This window comes from Crinia signifera, chromosome 6 (assembly GCF_055691185.1).
Source record: "Crinia signifera chromosome 6, ASM5569118v1, whole genome shotgun sequence".
In the NCBI taxonomy this organism is placed as follows: Eukaryota; Metazoa; Chordata; class Amphibia; order Anura; family Myobatrachidae; genus Crinia; species Crinia signifera.
The window spans coordinates 270,990,838-271,008,691 of NC_139222.1; the positions used below are offsets into that span (position 1 = coordinate 270,990,838).

The 17,854-nt window shown below is 47.8% G+C and overlaps 1 protein-coding gene across 2 annotated transcripts in view; it reads right to left on the reverse strand.

Annotated features, from left to right (window-relative positions):
- The window catches only part of ZMAT4 (zinc finger matrin-type 4), a 307,125-nt gene that overhangs the window by 39,004 nt on the left and 250,267 nt on the right, over positions 1 to 17,854 (reverse strand). The window lies entirely within an intron of this gene.

The window sequence follows — 17,854 nt, forward strand, 5'->3', positions numbered from 1 at the left end:
TCACAGAAGACGTGAGAAATTGGCCGCTAATGAAAGAGCAAGGACAGAAAAGTTTCTGTTATCCATGACATGGAAAATGCAATTTAGGACTGAGAGGGGTAAAACTGCTCCCATTCACCTGAATCTGTCCAGTGCCAAATAATTGGGTGCTACAAGTGTTCTTTTACTTTTCCTCATACTGGTCGTGCATATTGATATGTGACGCACTATGACATTTATCCAGATGAGAGAATAGTTACAGAAGTACTTCTAAGTGACCACATAACTAAATCACACTTGCTTTATTTTGGAAAACTAGAATAAGGAAGATTAAAGTAGAAGGGGGCGTGTCACACTCTGCCAAAGGGCGTGTCTGGCTCCGTATATGGGCGTGTCTATTGCAAGATATTTCTATATAACATTAGTAACAAATATTTTGGCAAGTACAGTATCTATACTAACTTTGCTGCCTAAAATACGGGGTTCCTTGTTTGCATTTATATATCGCTGTGATTATTTATTTTCTTCTCTCTCAGCACAATATACATGATTAATGCGATATCAATACAATAAATTCCAAATACAATTTGACCTTGTGTGAATACATCCCTAAGCATATAAGTATGTTTTTGGTGTATTTTTTTTTATTGTGAACACTGGCCTGTCAACATCTTGTAGGTACTACCTATGTTAAGATAATTAGATGTGCTGTTCGATACCATGATAACATAAGCCAAATTCATTATGGACACCAGATTCCTCTAATTAAATATTTAAACAAATGTGTTTAAATAAAGATTACTAACAAGATTCTGACCATAAGTCATTCACTAACAGCAGCAGCATGCTATGGATGAGTGCACACCAGCACATAAAAGGAGACTCTGTTCATGTGCTTTTGTGTCACTCTCTCCTGTCAGGGGTTCCCACAAGGAGAGTAATAAGAGTAGTCTGCAGGAACTCCTGGGCAGCTACATCAAATCACTGTCCTTGCAAAGAAACCCCTTGATGGCACACCTGGCAGAATCTGAAGAATTCAAGAGATTAGAAGTACAGTGCAGGGCAGAAGGAAATTTGTGACTGAAACGGGAACATCCTGCAGGAGGGTAGGCAACTATGAGCTAAAAATTACAAGCCCATAGAAAACTGTTAGGCACCTCCTAACTGTTATCCAGGATTCCTGCATGCCCTTTCCTCCCAGGCCTGCAGGGGGCAACATATTTTTTTTTCTTCTTATAAAATGATATACTTTTTACTCTTTGGTCTTGTTGTGTTATATGAAAGTGATCTCAAGCAGCTGCCCCTATATTCTTCTACTTAAGACCTGGCCGCAGCAGTAAATAACAGAGATTCACAGCTTTTCGTGGGAGGGGCTAAAGATAAATATTACATCATTAAGCCCCACCCCCTCCTCGAAGATACCGTAATTGCTGGATTTGCTGTACTGGGGGTGGGGCTTGATGATGTCTACATCAGGCTCCACCCCGCAAAGTGTTGCGGACAGTCTCCTTTCTGGGCTTTTCACGGAGAGGAGACTTTAAGACTGGGGTAGCTAACTCCAGTCCTCGAGAGCTACCAACAGTTAATGTTTTCCAGATCACCTCACAGAATCACAAGTGAAGTAATTAGCTCCACCTGTGGATCTTTTAAAATGTGTCAGTAAGTAATGAGTGCACCTGTGCAGCAGCTATGCTGTCTGGAAAATGTCTGCTTTAAGAGTAGGCAACCCTGCCCTATGTCACAAAAGTCCTAATGCTCTGAAATCGACAATAAAGTTATTTTAGATCAGGGGTGGCCAAACCGGTCCTCAAGATCTACCAATGGTCCACATTTTCCAAATCACCTAGCTGGTGCACAGCTGTAATCATTACTAACTGTCACATTTCCCAGACTCCTTAGCTGGTGCACAGCTGTAATCATTACTAACTGTCACATTTCCCAGACTCCCTAGCTGGTGCACAGCTGTAGTCATTACTAACTGTCACATTTCCCAGACCCCCTAGCTGGTGCACAGCTGTAGTCATTACTAACTGTCACATTTCCCAGGCTCCCTAGCTGGTGCACAGCTGTAGTCATTACTAGCTGTCACATTTCCCAGACTCCCTAGCTGGTGCACAGCTGTATTCATTACTAACTGTCACATTTCCCAGACTCCCTAGCTGGTGCACAGCTGTAGTTATTACTAACTGTCACATTTCCCAGACTCCCTAGCTGGTGCACAGCTGTAGTCATTACTAACTGTCACATTTCCCAGGCTCCCTAGCTGGTGCACAGCTGTAGTTATTACTAACTGTCACATTTTCAAACCTGCTGCATTATTTCCTACTATAGATCCCCTGGTTGCCTGAGACACATGACCTGTTGGTAGATCTTCAGGACAGGTTTGGCCACCCACATTCTAGATCAGTGATGGCTAACCTTTACACTCCAGCTGTTGCTGAACTACACATCCCAGCATGCCCTGCATCAGTTTTAGCATGGGCAAATAGTAAAACTCTAGCAGGACATGCTGGGATGTGTAGTTCAACAAAAGCTGAGTGTCAAGGTTAGCCATCACTATTCTAGATCATTGAGTCATTAATAAACAATCGAAAACAAAACACTATACAATGTCTGATACACATCACATACTGTATGGTAGACTTCCCATCATGTGGGGTAGAAGAAAGATGAATTACTAAAGTATATTACAGTGCTCTTCAACTTCATCCGGATAAGTTAAATATATTCATGTAAAGCTCTTACTGGGATCTCTATGGAGCACAACCATGACAGCCATACAAGTGTTTGCTAGAGGTAGGAGGGGGGACACCGTTGGGGATGCTGGGCCCTAAACTAATTACTACTGTGACTGTAATATTTATTATTTTGACACTAAGGAATTGAAATTCAATGTACATTTAGTGATTGATGTAGACAGGATGAGAATTGCTGCAAAACAATGTCAAAATAATAATGTATTTAGCTGCATGTAATTGGTCACTGGGCGAAAACTCAGTTATATTTTGCAGCAGATGACATTGGCATTGGCATAGCCATAGTGGTCTCCTTGTCTTACTATACTGTCCCATTAAACCAGGACGCTCATGAATTATACAGGTTCTGTGGCTGATTAAAGCCAGGTGACATGGAGGGATGATGTCAGCAACCACAGAACCTGCATAATTCGTGTGTGTCCCAGTTTAGTGATAGTATGGTAAAAGCCTCATATTCATCCCCCAATGCTAGCAATCCCCCCAATGAGAGGAACGTTTCTTTTACCTCAACATGTACAATACTATGCAGACGTATTAGGCAGGTGAGGGAAACATGCTGCAATGTATGAATGCTTTCAAAAATAGAAGTGGTAATAGTTTTATATTTATGCCATACTTGCCTACTTTTGAAAACTAGTTTCAGGGAGATTATAGTTGCAAACAGAATTTTGCAGAGCGCGCCATTGAGGGGGTGTGTCATGCTACACCCAAAGGGCGTGTATAGTTCCATATATGGAGAGATTGTGAAAAGAGATTGTGAACGTGGCACCTGGAAGCGTGGGTGTGTACTGCTGCATCTGAGAGGGATCTTTTATAATACAAATGTAGATGAGCCCCAAAGCAGTTAGTAAGAGCTACTATACTTGGTAAGGTGCTGGGAAATGGCGCTGATGATTCAATGTAAATGTATCTATCTATCATTCCTTTTTTCCACTAAAATGTAACAGTGTAATGTGGGCTAGGTGACATGAGGGAGATTGCTAGACTAATGAGGGAGAGAGGGAGATTGCTGCTATGTCAGGGAGTCTCCTGCGAAATGCTGGCGCCCATCGCATCGCATACCATAAGGCATACGATGGTATGCAATGCGACATCGCGCGATATTGTACAATGCCATACAATTTTAAAATTGTATACGGCATACAATGCCATACGATGCGATGCGATTAAACATTGTATAAGCACCCTAATGGGTGCTTACAATGTTAAATGCACCCCCACGCCACCCCCCCTCCACTATAAACGTGAACCCGAAGCGTGGCGAGCGCAGCGAGCCCGCGAGGGGCAGCGGTACGCGTCCTCCGACCTTTTCATACCCCCACTATCCGCGTCGGCGTGGAGTTGAGAATAAAAAGTGTGGCGAGCGCAGCGAGTCACCGAGCTCGAAGCGTGGCGAGCGCACGCGGATACCTGTGAAGCCCGCGAGGGGACTCCGATACCTGTGAAGGTATCCGCGTGCGCTCGCCACGCTTCGGGCTCGGTGGCTCGCTGTGCTCGCCACACTTTCTATTCTCAACTCCACGCCGACGCGGATAGTGGGGGTATGAAAAGGTCGGAGGACGCGTACCTCCGCCCCTCGCGGGCTCGCTGCGCTCGCCACGTTTCGGGTTCACGTTTATAGTGGGGGGGTGGCGTGGGGGTGCATCTAACATTGTAAGCACCCATTAGGGTGCTTAAAAGCACCCTTTAGGGTGCTTATACAATCTTTCATCGTATAGGGGCCAAAAATTGCGTCGCATCGCATGCCATTGGGTGCATGGCATGCGATGCGATTCAATTAAAACATCGCACAATGGAAATCGGGGGCGCCGCTATAATACACAAGTACCGGGGAGGTAACTATGATGTAACAGTGTAATGTGGGCTAGGTGACATGAGGGAGATTGCTAGACTAATGAGGGAGAGAGGGAGATTGCTGCTATGTCAGGGAGTCTCCTGCAGAATGCAGGAGGGGAGGTAACTATGATGTAACAGTGTAATGTGGGCTAGGTGACATGAGGGAGATTGCTAGACTAATGAGGGAGAGAGGGAGATTGCTGCTATGTCAGGGAGTCTCCTGCGGAATGCAGGAGGGGAGGTAACTATGATGTAATAGTGTAATATGGGCTAGGTGAAATGAGGGAGATTGCTAGACTAATGAGGGAGAGAGGGAGATTGGTGGGCGATAGATAGCAGCAACACGCAGAGAGAAAGGGGAAAAAACCCTAATAGAGTGAACTTCAAATGATGTGAATGTGAGTGAAGGAACTGGTGGTAGAACTGAGTAAGTGAAGGCTTGTGACAGTAATATACCGGTGGTTTATCACTCTCCACTTTATCACTTTTTAAGCTGAGTACATCTGGCCCTCAGTGAGGAGAACTGTCTGTCCCATAATGCATCACTTCATGCAGCCATCGGTCTGATGGGGCAGACACCAGACAACTAATTGGACTCATCTGTAGGTAGGAGTCAGAGATGAAGTACTGGGTAATGGTGGTAGCGATGTACACAGTGCAGTCATTGTGCCTGATTCAGACCTGATCGCTGGGAATATTCGCAGTCCAGCGATCATGTAAATGCCTCCCCACCAGAGCGTCTCCTTGTCCCTGTGCGTGGATGCCAATTGGTTTGCAGCCATGGGAATGGGGGGAAATTCCATTCAGAAATACTCACCATCACTCACCATAACGTACAAATTAACCCTAATCCTGAGTTGTCCACAAGTCCGAAAGCAGCTGCATCTAGTAATCGGTACATAGACCATTTCTTGTGACGCTGATTATGGCTGGACAGTACCAATAGATTTATGATCAATGTAAATGTCGGGAACTGTGGCCACGTTACGTGGGACTTTTTACACGGGCAGATCCATTAAGCCTGGTGAAGTGATAAAGTCGGCGGTGAGAACGAAGCAGCCAACCAGCCCCCAACTGCCACTTTTCAAACCCAGTCCGTAACTTGACAGTTGGGGGCTGATTGGCTGCGGTGTTTTCACCTTCCACTTTATCACTTCTCCATGCGTAATACATCTGCCCCTTGGAATCAGGCCCAAGCTGTGCAAATGAAAAGGAACTTGTGTCTCACTGCTCTAGTTATATCATGTCACCCAATCCAGAGATGATACAGATGGTATATAGACATGCTCTGTCAGCCTCAGGCCTATCGCGCGGACAGAACAATCCGCTCTTACACATTTGTCCCCGTAAGGATAACTATAAAAAAAAAAATCACTCAAGCTTCTGTAAAATCAGAGACACAGCGTTGCCAGGGTCCTGGCCCGGAGCCACGGAATACTCAGATGCTCATGGCAGGAAGATTTTGCTGTGTCAGTAATGTGTATCCCATGATCCGAGCTCTTCATTAGCGCTCTCAGCCAGAAATCTGCTGGGGCTGGAAGGATGACTGACACAATCTTCCACCGAGCAATCAGACTTCTTAAGTAGCTTTAAGTGTCTTCACTAGAGTAGCAGTGCTCTGATTCCAGATGGGCACGGCAGCACCTCCCCTTGAGCTGACATTTTATGGAACGCGTCCGTACATAATGGGGAATGTTTCTGTACAAGGGCATGTGGCATTTCCCTACTCAGCACAGTATGTAGCAAGGTTAACGGATTACTGCACTCCTATCCTTGCAGCACTTAGTTAGTGTGAGGTAACCTACTGTATGCATGGTGCTGTGCGTATGCAGGGTGAGGTGCTTATGCATGGTGCTGTGTGTATGCAGGGTGAGGTGCCTATGCATGGTGCTGTGTGTATGCAGGGTGAGGTGCCTATGCATGGTGCTGTGTGTATTCAGTGTGAGGTGCCTATGCATGGTGCTGTGCGTATGCAGGGTGAGGTGCCTATGCATAGTGCTGTGTGTATTCAGTGTGAGGTACTTATGCATGGTGCTGTGTGTATGCAGGGTGAGGTGCCTATGCATGGTGCTGTGTGTATGCATGGTGAGGTGCCTATGCATTGTGCTGTGTGTATGCAGGGTGAGGTGCCTATGCATGGTGCTGTGTGTATTCAGTGTGTGGTGCCTATGCATGGTGCTGTGTGTATTCAGTGTGAGGTGCCTATGCAGGGTGCTGTGTGTATTCAGTGTGAGGTGCTTATGCATGGTGCTGTGTGTATGCAGGGTGAGGTGCCTATGCATGGTGCTGTGTGTATGCAGGGTGAGGTGCCATGCAGGGTGCTGTGCATATGCAGGGTCAGGTGCCTATGCAGGGTGCTGTGCATATGCAGGGTGAGGTGCCATGTAGGGTGCTGTGCGTATTCAGTGTGAGGTGCCTATGCAGGGTGAGGTGCCTATGCAGGGTGCTGTGCTTATGCAGGGTGAGGTGCCTATCGGCCGATATCGCCTCCGATATTTCGGGCGCCGTGAAACTAAACAAGTACCGGGTGCTGTGTGTACGCAGGGTGAGTTGCCTATGTAGGGTGCTGTGCTATGCAGTGTGAGGTTCCTATGCAGGGTGCTGTGTCTATGCAGGGTGAGGTGCCTATGCAGAGCACTGTGCAAGGTGTTGATGCATGGTGCTGTGTGTATGCAGGGTAAGTTGCCTATGTAGGGTGCTGTGCTATGCAGTGTGAGGTGCCTATGCAGGGTGCTGTGTGTATGCAGGGTGAGGTGCCTATGCATAGTGCTGTGCATATGCAGGGTGAGGTGCCATGCAGGGTGCTGTGCGTATGCAGGGTGAGGTGCCATGCAGGGTGCTGTGCATATGCAGGGTGAGGTGCCATGCAGGGTGCTGTGCGTATGCAGGGTGCTGTGCGTATGCAGGGTGAGGTGCCATGCAGGGTGCTGTGCGTATTCAGTGTGAGGTGCCTACGCAGGGTATTGTGCGTATGCAGGGTGTGGTGCCTATGCAGGGTGCTGTGCGTATGCAGGGTGAGGTGCCTATCGGCCGATATCTCCTCCGATATTTCGGGCGCCGTGAAACTAAACAAGTACTGGGTGCTGTGTGTACGCAGGGTGAGTTGCCTATGTAGGGTGCTGTGCTATGCAGTGTGAGGTACCTATGCAGGGTGCTGTGTCTATGCAGGGTGAGGTGCCTATGCAGAGCACTGTGCAAGGTGTTGATGCATGGTGCTGTGTGTATGCAGGGTGAGGTGCCATGCAGGGTGCTGTGCGTATTCAGTGTGAGGTGCCATGCAGGGTGCTGTGCGTATGCAGGGTCAGGTGCCTATGCAGGGTGCTGTGCATATGCAGGGTGAGGTGCCATGCAGGGTGCTGTGTGTATTCAGTGTGAGGTGCCTACGCAGGGTACTGTGCGTATGCAGGGTGAGGTGCCTATGCAGGGTGCTGTGCATATGCAGGGTGAGGTGCCTATCGGCCGATATCGCCTCCGATATTTCGGGCGCCGTGAAACTAAATAAGTACGGGTGCTGTGTCTATGCAGGGTTAGTTGCCTATGTAGGGTGCTGTGCTATGCAGTGTGCTGTGTCTATGCATGGTGAGGTGCCTATGCAGAGCACTGTGCAAGGTGTTGATGCATGGTGCTGTGTGTATGCAGGGTGAGTTGCCTATGTAGGGTGCTGTGCTATGCAGTGGGAGGTACCTATGCAGGGTGCTGTGTCTATGCAGGGTGAGGTGCCTATGCAGAGCACTGTGCAATGTGTTGATGCATGGTGCTGTGCTATGCAGTGTGAGGTGCCTATGCAGGGTGCTGTGTCTATGCAGGGTGAGGTACCTATGCAGGGTGAGGTGCCTATGCAGGGTGAGGTACCTATGCCGGGTGAGGTACCTATGCAGGGTGAGGTACCTATGCCGGGTGAGGTGCCTATGCAGAGCATGCTGATGCATGGTATGCATGGCACATATAGTATGTATACATGTGAACAACAGGGACGCGCTTCCCCTCCAGGAGGAATCGTCCAATCTACAGCAACCAGAAATAAAGTTTTACGTGCAAAAAATCTGTAATTTCTTTTTTCGCTGAGAAATGGGATGTATCCTCCCAGGGAGGGAAACAGATTATAGATGCTTCATCCCTCCTTCATCAGAGCACTGAGGAGAAAATCAGAGTACTGTAGAAATCCCTGCCAGCAGCGACGTACGTGGTGAAGTGCTTCTATCATAGAGGATACAATTCATTATTCAGGCTACTTGGAAGTAATTCTAAAGGAAAACTTATATTTTTGCACTTTTCCTTTTTTCTCTTTGATTTGCTTGTACGTGTTACCAGAAAACCATCAACATAGGGGGTGATGTACATGTTCAGGCACAGGGTCATAACAAGGTATTTGTGAGGGCACAAGGCCGAGAGCACGGTGTGGTTGTTTCCCAGGTGGCACCATGGGTCCTATTCAGACCTCATCGTACAGCTACAAATTTGCAGCAGCCAGCAATCAACTAGGCCGCCGCCCTACTCCAGTGGAGCAGCCTGAGCGGCCGGATGGTGGCTGACCCTCCGCCCCCCGGACCGGGCGCTTGAGCAGATAAGCCCCCATCCCCCTGCTGTACCAAAAAATGGGTTAATACACTAGTGTGTATAACCCTGGGAGCGCTTGTACCTAGAGATGCTGACTCAATTGGAGCAGCTGCTTAAGTGGAGAGGGTCAGTCTCCACAAAATTTGCAAAGGAAGAAAAACAAGAAAAAGCAGCGCTCACATTCATTAATGAGTGATTCAAATTTTTTCAAAAATGCAAACAATTTATTAATTATATATATCATATTATAATATATTATATCAAGCACATATAACACATATAAAAGTGTACACTGTAGCAAAAAATGTATAAAAATGTTGTTTAAAAAACAATGGAACCAGATCTCACGTATGTCCGGGCAGTCCCCAAACGGGGTGGAGGAATAATGGATCCCGCACTGTCCACACTGTATTTGTAATCCCAATATTTGGATGGAGTCCAAAAACGACAGAAAGTGTCCCTGTAGGCACACTGAGGGAGTGGCTGATGTTTTGATAGCCTACCTACAACCTCCTGGCCAAGTGTCCAGTTCAGTTGTTGTAATTAGCCGTAGACTTCCAATTTTTGTCTAGGGAGCGCAGTGGTCAGAGAATTAAGCAGGTAGGTGTGAAGCAGGTGAGCAGTGCCCGCAACCCCCCCCCCCCCCCACACTCGTTTTGCCTTGGGAGCTAAAATGCGTTGCACTGGTCCTGCCTGTAAGCCAGCGCGGCACGCCTGCTGTTTCCCCGACACTCCCAGCGTTTTTCTTGGCGCGCCTGCCATTTTGCTTAGCACTTCCAAAAAACAGTCGGGTTCCACCCACACATGCCCACTCCCTGTCAATCACCTTGCGAATGGCCAATGAACAGAACTAGTTGCAGGAGTTCATCGCAGGACGGCCCCCAGCATGTGTACTTTAAACCGTACGCAGGCGCAGTGTATCGATAGTCACCCGCTGTGCAAAATCGCAGCAATTAGATCAGGTCTGATCGGGCCCTATGATGGGTGACTTGCTATATAAAAGGGCACATGGAATCTAGGAATGGTCATTGACCATCGATGTTTCAAATTCAAGGATGGTTTAAAGCAGTGTTTTTCAACCACTGTGCCGTGGCACACTAGTGTGCCTTGAGCTGTTCTCAAGTGTGCCCCCAGATCTAGAGATGCCCAAACCAATATACAGCCACCACCAGTTCAACTGTTATTTACTGGTCTCTTCTTTTCATGTAAAGGGTCAATGTACTTTATTTGTGTTACCTGTGGGGACCAGTGTGATTGTTTTTTATATGGGGGCTAATAGGTTGTATTTTCCTGTGTGGGCCAATGTGTTTTGCCCTGTGGGGATCTCATGGTGTGCCTTGGCAATTTTAAAATCTTATTTAGTGTGCCGCAAGGTGAAAAGGTTGAAAATCACTGGTTTAAAGTATGGCCGATTGTGAATACATTTTTCTACTGATGAAGAACCAGATGGGTTCCCACCATCGATGGTACAGAACCATACAATTTTGTTTTCTTCAAGGTGCCAAGACACTGAGCATAGCTTTACCCCATGACACCCACAAAGCCCCACCTTTGGTGATAAGGGAGTATACACATACATCTGTATAGGCTTGTATCCAGATTGGCAGCGACGCTGTGTACCATAGCCAACTTTTCATTTCTCCTCCTGGAGAGGAGACCTGCAGCAGTGCCTCTGGGGGCGGGGCCAGAGCCTGATGTAATCAAGCCCCACCCCTATCCTTAGAAATACAGCGATTTGTGGGGGCATGTGGAGGGACGGGGCTAAAATGACACAATTTGCCTATTTATAGCCCCATCCCCACCGCGTGCACCTGTGAATGCTGATATTTAACCGGCAGGGGAGGGGTGATGGGGGGGATGCCCAGGGGGAAGGCAGGAGACTTTCCCACCCTTCAGGGGGGGTAGGGAGGGTCACCTAACTTTCGGGAGCCTCCCAACCTTTCCGGGAGTGTAGCCAAGTATGCTGGATCTACAATACTGTAATTGGTTGAATAAACTTCAATCATGGAATTGAGTCCGATCGGAATACAGGCAGATTGGTGCTCTAATGTGCATGCTCGTTTCCGGTAGGACGATGCTGCCCGGCAATCCTAACCAGCATCAAATCCCAGGATCTGACTGTTTTCAGATATGTGATTAAAACACAGATGTTCCTGACCTATGTAACAAGGTTTAGAATAACAACATCACTCGCCGGAATAAGATCTCTCATCCAACCCTTAATCCAGGAGGCTTGATGCGATTCCCTTCTGCACACAAGTTACGAGGCAATGGAAGGGAAAGCTACCTAATAAAATAACCTTTTACAGAACAGCTGCTTGGGATAAAGGTTTCAATAATTAAATCTTAACCCAGGTCTCCCTGGTGGAAACATTAATTAGAAGTATCCAGTCTGGCTGTTGGGGGAGGAGCGGAGCGGTCATGTCTTGCGATACGGTATATACCTCTGATAATGCTGCAACGTATTTGTCTTCTAGCAGTGCATGGACCGTTGTTGGAATTCAGCTCACACAAAGTGCAAGCACAGCTGATATGAGATGGGGCCAGGGCACGGAACTCATAAAGGTTCCATCCAGAGCCTTAGCTAACAAGACTCGCAACGCACACACAATGGACCTGATTCAAACCTGTTCGCTAAGCTGCGTATACCCCCCATGTAGCATGCGAGGGTATGTGTACAAGAACACATCCCTCTCACGTGGCCGAAGGGGAGAAAATTAATTTGATGGTCGCCGACCATCGAATGATTTTTCTCCCCTTCGGTAATAAAAGTCAGGACATCGGAGATGGCCAAATTCGAGGAGAATCGGTACATCTGTCAGAATGAACTTAGGTCTACAGTCATTAGGTCGACCCCACTAGGTCGACTGGCAGGAAGGTCGACCTGATTTAAGGTAGACATGGGCCAAGGTCGACATGACTTAAGGTCGAATTTGCATAAAGGTCGACATGAGGAAGGTCGACTGGTCATAAGGTCGACATGGGGTTTTCACTGTTTTTTTGTATCCGAATGTCGACACAGTCGACATGGACACAGTTGGCAATGAGAATCGGAGCCTCGCATCGCTCGCTTCGCTCGCAATGCTTCGGGCACGGTGGCTCGCTTCGCTCGCCACAGCTTTAATAACCTCCTCCACGCCCTAGTGGATGGTAGGGCATGAAATACCGCCTGTCGGCACATGTCGGCTCAAAAAACTGTGAAAAACCCCATGTCCACCTTATGACCAGTCGACCTTCCTCATGTCGACCTTTATGCAAATTCGACCTTAAGTCATGTCGACCTTGGCCCATGTCGACCTTAAGTCAGGTCGACCTTCCTGCCAGTCGACCTAGTGGGGTCGACCTAATGACTGTAGACCTATGTTCATTCTAATAGATGACCGCTTCCCATTCGAGGCGGGCGCTGAGGTCATGTGACAGCCTTTCTTAATGCAGAAATCGGGACCTGCTGCTCCGGAGGCGTGGATAGTCCAAAAAAGGGGTGGAACCATAGACAGGTGGGCATGACCTTGGGTGGAGGGACACGGCCTTGTGCCGTGACCCCCGTTTTTATCATTTTTTATCATCTGGGCAGCTCCCGGGTCTCTGTGATTGCCCTCCCTCCCTGCACTGATGAGATGCTGTACGCAGGCGGTGATCTCCGGCTCCCCCCAACTGCCCCCCAGCCTTCTGGACATTGCTACCCATGGAAGGGGCAGCAGGACAGTCTCCAAATAGTGGGACTATCCCGCTGTAATCAGGACATTTGGGAGGTCATTGCCAGCGATCGCCAGAATTTCCCTGCTGGGGAGCGATGGCGGAGAGGGACCCCATCCGACTGGGACGCGTGTGTGTCCCACACGCATGTGCGTCCCAGTCACTCAGCTGCGTGACCCTGCCTGTCTCCGCTTCATGGAGACAGGCAGAGTTAGGGTGGGTTCGGGGCAGCGGTGGGGACCGGGGAGACGGCGGGGAGCTCCGTCGGAACGGAGTGCGCAAGCGTCTCCTACGTGCACACGCCCCTTTCCGGCGGCTGGCGATAGAATCACCAGCCCCTGCAAGCATGCGTCCAGCTCCATCTGTATGTTAGTGTAATATCAAAACATCCACCATCAGCATGCTGACAGCCATTCACTGTTGGACTGCAGGCTGGGAACCAGGAAGAGAATGCTGCACCCTGATTGGTGGATAAGTGGATTAGATAGCTACAGCCATACACCAATCAGAATTCTGACAGCCATGCACTGTCTGGCTGCTGGCGGTAAGGCAAGTAGAGAATGCTGCACTCTGATTACAGTAATCCCAAAAGAAAAGTTTTCCAGTCCAGTCTCTCCGTTAAAGTACAATATAGGAAAAGCATTTTACTGGCTGCAGCGCAGATCATGGAATCAATATGAGAAAATGTGGTCCTGTGTCTCCCTCTGCATCGTCAATCCCTAGCATTATAAGGAAAAATCAATACAAACTCTTTTACCTTTACTATCTAACCCCAATAATATATCTCTGCAGTACTCTTCTGCCCCCGCTGTCATGTTACACTGCGTACTGCAGTCATTTCACACATAAACTCTGGCTATTTTAGAAACTGAATCACCTGCAGAACATAAACCAGGTTCAGCTACAAAAAAAAAAACGGTACTCTTTACCTAGAACGGCGCCCATCGGGGTGATCGCGGGATCGCGGGCAGTACATAAACGGCCGCGACGCGATGCCCGCGATCACCGCGATTTTCCCATAGGGAACAATGTTAAAAAGCCAGATTGACCGCGATTTTGCATTCAATGCCTCAATGCCCGCGATTTTACCATAGGAATCAATGTTAAATGGGCTACAGAGCCCAAATAGGCTCAATTAACCCTTAAATGTCACCCTAATTTTTTGACGCCACCCCACGATCCACGCTAACCCGAAGCGTGGCGAGCGCAGCGAGCCCGCGAGGGGCGGCGGTACGCGTCCTCCGACCTTTTCATGCCCTACTATCCACGTCGGCGTGGAGTTGAGAATAGAATAGTGTGGCGAGCGCAGCGAGCCACCGAGCCCGAAGCGTGGCGAGCGCAGCGAGCCCCGCGAGGGGACGCGGATACCTTCACAGTTATACGCGTCCCCTCGCGGACTTCACAGGTGTCCGTGGCGACGCCGACACCTGTGAAGCCCGCGAAGGGACGCGTTTACCTGTGAAGGTATCCGCGTCCCCTCGCGGGGCTCGCTGCGCTCGCCACGCTTCGGGCTCGGTGGCTCGCTGCGCTCGCCACACTATTCTATTCTCAACTCCACGCCGACGTGGATAGTAGGGCATGAAAAGGTCGGAGGACGCGTACCGCCGCCCCTCGCGGGCTCGCTGCGCTCGCCACGCTTCGGGTTGGCGTGGATCGTGGGGTGGCGTAAAAAAATTGGGGTGACATTTAAGGGTTAATTGGGTCTATTTGGGCTCTGTAGCCCATTTAACATTGATTCCTATGGGAAAATCGCGGGCATTGAGGCATTTTACATTAAAATCGCGGTCAATTAGGCTTTTTAACATTGTTCCCTATGGGAAAATCGCGGTCATCGCGGGTACACGATTTTGATGTACCCGCGATTTACCCGCGATGCCCGCGATTTTTTACCCCCGACGCCCGCGATTCTGATCGCGGGCGCCGTTCTAGGTAAAGAGTACCAAAAAAACATACTCCCTTGCAAATGAATTGTGACTGCGTGCATTTATAGTGCAAGGAGGGACAGCAGGATCCTAGTGTTATACAAGCATTATACATTTCTGCCACTGGATGGCGACGTAGAGGTCCCAGTTATGCTCTGCAATCATGCGCTCATTTTATATTTCCTAATTAAAAAAATATTTGTTAGTAAAGCTAAACAGTAGACAACTGGGCAAAACCATGTTTCACTGCAGGTGGGGCAGATGTAACATGGGCAGAGTGGGTTATCACTCTTGCTGCCATTCTAACGGACCCTTTTTATGCGGAGGCCTGGGGCGATATCTCCATCCACCCCACTTAGATCATTAGAATATTTCCCAGAATTCCTAGGGCACATACCACAACCCCCCCCCCCTCCTGTCCGCCAGCCAGCAGACCCGGGACTGAGTGAAGAGTACCACTACTCCACCCCTGCCTGCAGGAGATGCTATGTGCTGCTTACAGAGAAGGATGTGGCTATAGATGCACCTGTGTGTAGTAGGACACCTATTGGACTGAGGACCTATCATATTTATTTCTCGTCTTCTCTCACGTTTGTCACTTTTCACGTTTTTCTTTTTTTGTAGTGTGTCATAATATTTTTATGGGCTATAGGCATGATGACCCTTATGGGCTGCCCTGCTCCCTACATGCCAAAGCTTTCTCCTTTTAGGGAGAGCCGAGGTCCACAATCTCAAAGGGATGTTTGGCCAATGACCCGCAAGGTGGAGTGAAACCCACTGTCCCTAAACCCTTTAGGGGAGTTTAAGGATGGGGCCTCTCTGAGGTCCAGCAAGGAGGACCCATCGCCCTAACCCTTTCGGAGTTTGAGAGGAGAGGGTTTCTCTGAGCTCCGGTGATGAGAACCCAACCGACCCTTTTGTCCCCTCAGCAGGCCTAGGATATTACAGCCTGAGTCAGATGCAGAAGGCACTTATGTGTTTAAAAAAAAGAATAGCACTGCAGATGGTCTAAAAAGGGTGCTCCTCCCATCTATTGGTCAAGCGTATCATGTGATTGTGGCAGCAGAAATCCAGTTGGCCAATGCAATAATGTGTGTGAATCCAAGATGGTAGAACCCATGCAAAACATAGGTTGGAGGTATCTAAACTGGAGTCATGGAGCAGGGAGAATTGTCTGATTCTGAATGTGAGCAAGACAAAAGAGATGATTGTGGATTTCAGGAAGTCTCATAAGACCACGTATCTTCCACTGGTTTTAAATGGTCAACAGGTGGAGACCGTTGACACTTTTAAGTTCCTGGGTGTTAATATATCCAAAGATCTGACATGGAGCACCCATATTAATATCATCATTAAAAAAGCCCATCAGCGTATGTATTTTCTGAGGAAACTGCGCTTGGCCGGTATGAGTGAGAGGACTTTGGTGAACTTTTACTCATGCGTGATTGAGAGTGTTCTTACTTACGGCATTGTTGCATGGTTTGGCCCATGCTCAGTAGCCGACCGGAAGTCCCTTCAGAGGGTCGTGTCAAATGCAGGTAAAGCAGTAGGAGTTGTTTTGCTGAGTTTACATGACATCTTTAAGAAGCGGCTTCTTTCTAAAACTAATAATATTTTGAGAGATCCGACCCACCCAAATAATGATTTCTTTTCCTTGCTTCCCTCAAATAGGCGTTATCGTTCAGTTCTATGCAAAACTAAACGATATAGGGAGAGCTTTTTTCCAGTGGCTGTTCGCACTTTAAATATTTTAAATACTCAGGGTTAAAAATACCGTGATCTATGTATGAATCCTGTAGTCATATGTACTGTTTCTTTTAATGCCTTTGCTTGTATACCTGTATCGTTCACAAATTATTTTCGTTTAATGTTCATTGTATGTGGACATTTTATAATAAATAAAGATTATATTCTATTCTATACTATTCTATGCTACACTCCCACAGGAACTGCTAGGAGGAATAATGCCATGCCTACAAGGAGATGTGCCAGCACAGGTCTCAGAGATGCCAGACACAACCAGACAGGGTGCCGGTGGCAGTGACATGACACAGCCGCACCCTGTAAAGGTGGCTAAAACCCTGATGAGTGACAGCTGTACTGTTTATACAGTCTGCCTAGTCACACCATGCTGTGCCGTGACTTGGTAGCGTAGAGCAACTTTTTGTGAACATTTTTCCACTGAATAATCTTATTCGCACAATTATGTGAATAAGATGCACATGCATCTTTTTGCTGATTTAAATGATTTGTGGCATGACTATATTTTGTGTACGACCGCGGCTGTATCTACATAAGAAATTTTCCTAGAAAACACTATTCGGCAGAAAAACTCTAATGGAGTTCCAAGGGACCTGTCAGCTCACTCATGTGGTTTGGCGTGGCGTATTCAGGAAAGATGTATGATCCCACATCTGTACAGTACAAGGTAACAAGTTTCCTTGTTCAGATCTTTAATAACTTTTTCCCAGCATCAAACGAGATGGGAACCCATGGACGTGCCCATTTATTGGTAAACCAAAAATCAATACTGGTAAAGCGAATGTTTCTTTCCTGGCCTGAGGTAAATGCACCTGCCAGTAGACAACCCATAAGTAACATGATAAATGGTATCGTTACACAGCCAGTGCAGATGGGTTACTGGCAACAAATAATTAGTGCACCTTCATTGCACACCATAAATAAAAAACAATACTTTGAATAAAAATTCGGTACTTGTTTCCTAGCACGGCGCCCATCGCATCGCATACCATAAGCCTTACATTGGGATGCGATGCGATGGCACCCGATGTTATACAATTTAAAATTGTATACCATTGCATTGTATACCATTGTATGCCATATACAATGGTATACGATTTTAAATTGTATAAGCACCCTAATGGGTGTTTACAATGTTAAATGCCCCCCAATAAGATTATTAATTGAATAAGCACCGTAATGGGTGCCTACTATGTTAACAGCACCCCCACGCCACCCCCAGTATCAACGCAAACCCGAAACGTGGCGAGTGCAGCTAGCCCGCGAGGGGCGGCGGTACGTGTCCTCCGACCTTTTCATACCCCCACTATCCACGTCAGCGAGCCACCGAGCCCGAAGCGTGGCGAG